The 3,539-nt window shown below is 38.9% G+C and overlaps 1 long non-coding RNA gene across 1 annotated transcript; it reads left to right on the top strand.

Moving 5' to 3' along the window:
* The first annotated feature begins 934 nt into the window (after positions 1-934).
* Positions 935-2,582, top strand: LOC121741577. The gene is made up of 3 exons (XR_006037901.1): positions 935-963; positions 2,031-2,096; positions 2,567-2,582. It is a non-coding gene; the product is annotated as an uncharacterized LOC121741577 (long non-coding RNA).
* Positions 2,583-3,539: the final 957 nt, after the last annotated feature.

The raw sequence follows: 3,539 nt of genomic DNA, 5'->3' as shown, positions 1-3,539 counted from the left end.
GCAATGAGATGTTTTGATTGTGGTTTTGCAATGGCCGAGATTCACTTTTCAATTATGTGCAAATCTGCCTTATTAAAATATTGCACAAATTGATTCTGTAACTACCTGTTTTTCTAAACCTAATTTGTGAACCCTAAAGTACTTGTATTAATGCTTTTATATTGCAAAGTCCGTGAATTCATTGTTGGTGAATTAATTGTTGCTGGACTAGAGATTTGTGAAATAAATTACTGTGCGAATCTAAAATAATTCATTTCCGTGAGAAATAAATTTATTGAACTCAATTTGCGTTCTAGATCGAATAATTGGACAAATAATATAAAGGTCTAGTCCGTGATAAATAAATTATGGACTGCATAATTTAAAATAAAATACAATGGACCGTGAATTAAACTAATTTAACTAACGATTCTCCTTGATATTAATTCAATTACTAAATAAAGATCCGGCAGTTATCTTCATCCTCCGTAGTCTACAAATAAAATACCAAATAAATTCAATTAAATCAAAAAAAACCCCTCAATACACGTCTAAACCGTTTTCCCCTCTCCCCAAATCTCTCCAACCTCTCAACCAAATCTTCTACTCCTCTATATTAGTTGCTGCACCATTCGTCCCTCCCATCTCTGCATCAAACAAAGAATTCTCTTCAAATTCCTACTCAAGGTAATCTTGCAAACTCCATCTCTGTACACGTTTTTGCTTCTGAATCAACTCGTCAAACTCATTGAAATTTTTGAATAGGACCGAGACAGAGATTCAAGAACCATTCCTTTCAAATCCTTGCAGATTCTGATTTCTCATCCACGGAGGCAACAAAAAAAAACTATCATCCTCTTCCTCAAGAAGAATTTACATTGACACGGAAAGCTTATATCTTTTTACAGAAACCAAGAATCCAAATTCAGGGAGGAGAAACCAACAGCCTTGATCTTTTTGCCTGAGCCGACCTGTTCAGTGAAGGTATAAACCTTCCCCTCTATCTCAAATCTCCTTGCATACCACTTTGTTGTTCAATCGAAACTCGAAATCGAAGTAAAATAAACCAAAGAGCAACCTTTTAAAGGATCAAACTGAAATTCACGAAACCAAACTAAGAACCTTACTTGCGGGGCGAATCGGGTTAGGGTCGGAGGCGTCGGGTCTGTTTCGGGGTAAATCGGAGCAACGGGTGGCGGAATTGACCGACGGACGCTGCTGACAGCAGCGGCGTCGCATCTCCCGGTAGCAACGACGGCGGATTCCGGCGACGAGCAGCAACAGCAGCGGTTCAGGGGAGCAGCGCGTCTGACGGCGGCGGCGATTGCGCAGCAGCAGTGGCGTCGCGATTTCTGACAGCAGCAGCCGCATCGTAATTTCGACGGTGAGTCGGAGGAGGCGTCGAGCTTCTGCAAATTTTTTGTCGAGATAGAAGAAGAGAGATAGAGAGAGAGAGAGAGGAAGAGAGAAACGTGAGTGAAGGAAGGAAGAATAATTTGGTACTTGGGTTTTTTTTTTAAATAATTTGGGCCTTGACATTTAGTAAAGTATGGAGCTTTTGTTTTTTTTTTTAAATGGAATTGGGACTCATTAATTAGAATTGGATGAATTATTAAAGATGAGCTCCATTTAATTGTTGGGCTTTAACTTGTAATTGAAGATATAAGGTGGAGAAAATAGTTAAGTCTTGGGCTTTTAATTAAATCTTTGGGCCAATAACTAATTAAATCTTTGAGTAAAAATTAAATTTCTTGTAGGGAATTATTTAGTTGATTCTCGGAATAATTCGATGTACAAATAATTTTCCCTAAGTTTTGAAATAAATATATTGCGAGGGAAGATATTTTCGAAGATTAATTCATGTGCTTAATAAAATCTTGGGATCTAATTCGATATCATTAAGAAAATACGAGTAGCCAACGGAGGAAATTAGGGGCGTAAGCGGCCGCCGAATAACCGAAAACCGAGATAAATAACTTCGCTTAGGATGCATGCTTTTTACCTATTTATTTGAAAAGTGTGTTGATTTATGTATTATCTAAATGTTAAAGGTGAATCATCGCAAGTGAATCGTGAGACCAAAGGGAAGAGAGTACTTGAGATTTTAAGCAATCGAGGTGGGCTTTCTTTTAAATAAGGACAACGTCCTAATTATTTTATCGATGGAAAGGAAACTGTATTTATCATGCCGTGATTTGTGTTTTAACGTGCCTATCTGATATGGCTATACGCCATTGTTATATAAATCGAATTCGGGTCCTCGTAGGGCAGCAAACCCTACTTGGACTAGTGTACACCTATGGTTGATCGTGTGCTAGCGCACGGGCTGGCCGGTCTAGTGGCTTGGTTTGTGGCCACATTCCAAGTCATGTATTGGCAGATATGGCTAACGTCTATGGGAAAATGACTGATCAGTCGATGTTTAAAATGGAAATGATTTTGAGTGCCTCGAGCATTTCTAAAGCTAAACCCCGATGGTTACTTGTGAATGGCATGATAAATTACTGTTTATTGAAAATGTTTTCGGCATGAGCCACTGAGTATTTTTTATAATACTCAGCCCTGCATGTGTTTCCCCTATGTGCAGGTTGAGCGGCGACGAGGATGTGGTGGTGTTGAGCAAGTGAATTTAAGATATTATTGTTGTCTTTGAACCTTGAGTGTCGTTGTGTCTTCACACATGACGTCACTCTTTCTCTTGGTTGTTTCCGCTGTGACGTTTCGCTTAATTATGTTTTATTTGGGTCGACAACGTTAATTGTTAGGATAATGGATATTTTGAATTTCTTGTTGTATAATATCTAACTCTTGGTTATTTATTGGGATATTAATTGTTGGTCCAACTTGTGTTGAAACCCTAATTCTTTTCGTCTGTTTATTAAATTCTTTTAATCACGATCGCCCGTATTTATTAACCCTAAAGGGCGGTCGTGACAGTTTGGTATCAGAGCCGTGAACAACGTCGAGGACCTTTTTCCCTCTGTCTGGAAGAGTGCGGAATCGTCCCTCAGTACACAATAGCGGGGTCGCCTAACATGAATGGTGTAGCTGAAAGACGAAATAGAACTCTTAAAGATATGGTGAGGAGTATGATTTCTCATTCCTCGTTGCCGCAATCACTTTGGGGAGAGGCATTAAAGACTAAAACATATATTCTCAATAGGGTACCAACTAAACCAGCTGCTAAAACTTCTTATGAGCTTTGGACTGGACGAAAGCCTAGTCTAAGTCACAGTCACATTTGGGGATGTCCAGCTGAAGCTTGGCCTTACAAGCCAAATGAAAAGAAATTGGACTCCAAAACAGTGAGTAGCTACCTTTTGTTATTCAGAAAAGTCGAGGGGTTACAAATTTTATGATCCCACCACAAGAATAAATTTTGAGACGGGAAATGCGGTGTTCTTTGAGGATGTTGAGTTTGGGGGGAAGAATGCAATAAGGGACATCACTTTTTGAGGAGGAATCTATAATGATTCCCATTACTGCTTCTGACAATGCTTAGATCAAGAACCTCAAGAAAATGATATTATAAATGCACAACTCCAAGTTGATAATCTCAA

This window comes from Salvia splendens, chromosome 7 (genome assembly GCF_004379255.2).
Source record: "Salvia splendens isolate huo1 chromosome 7, SspV2, whole genome shotgun sequence".
Taxonomy (NCBI): domain Eukaryota; kingdom Viridiplantae; phylum Streptophyta; class Magnoliopsida; order Lamiales; family Lamiaceae; genus Salvia; species Salvia splendens.
The sequence above is the reverse complement of the archived record's forward strand: the minus strand, read 5'-3'. Positions and strand labels throughout refer to the sequence as shown.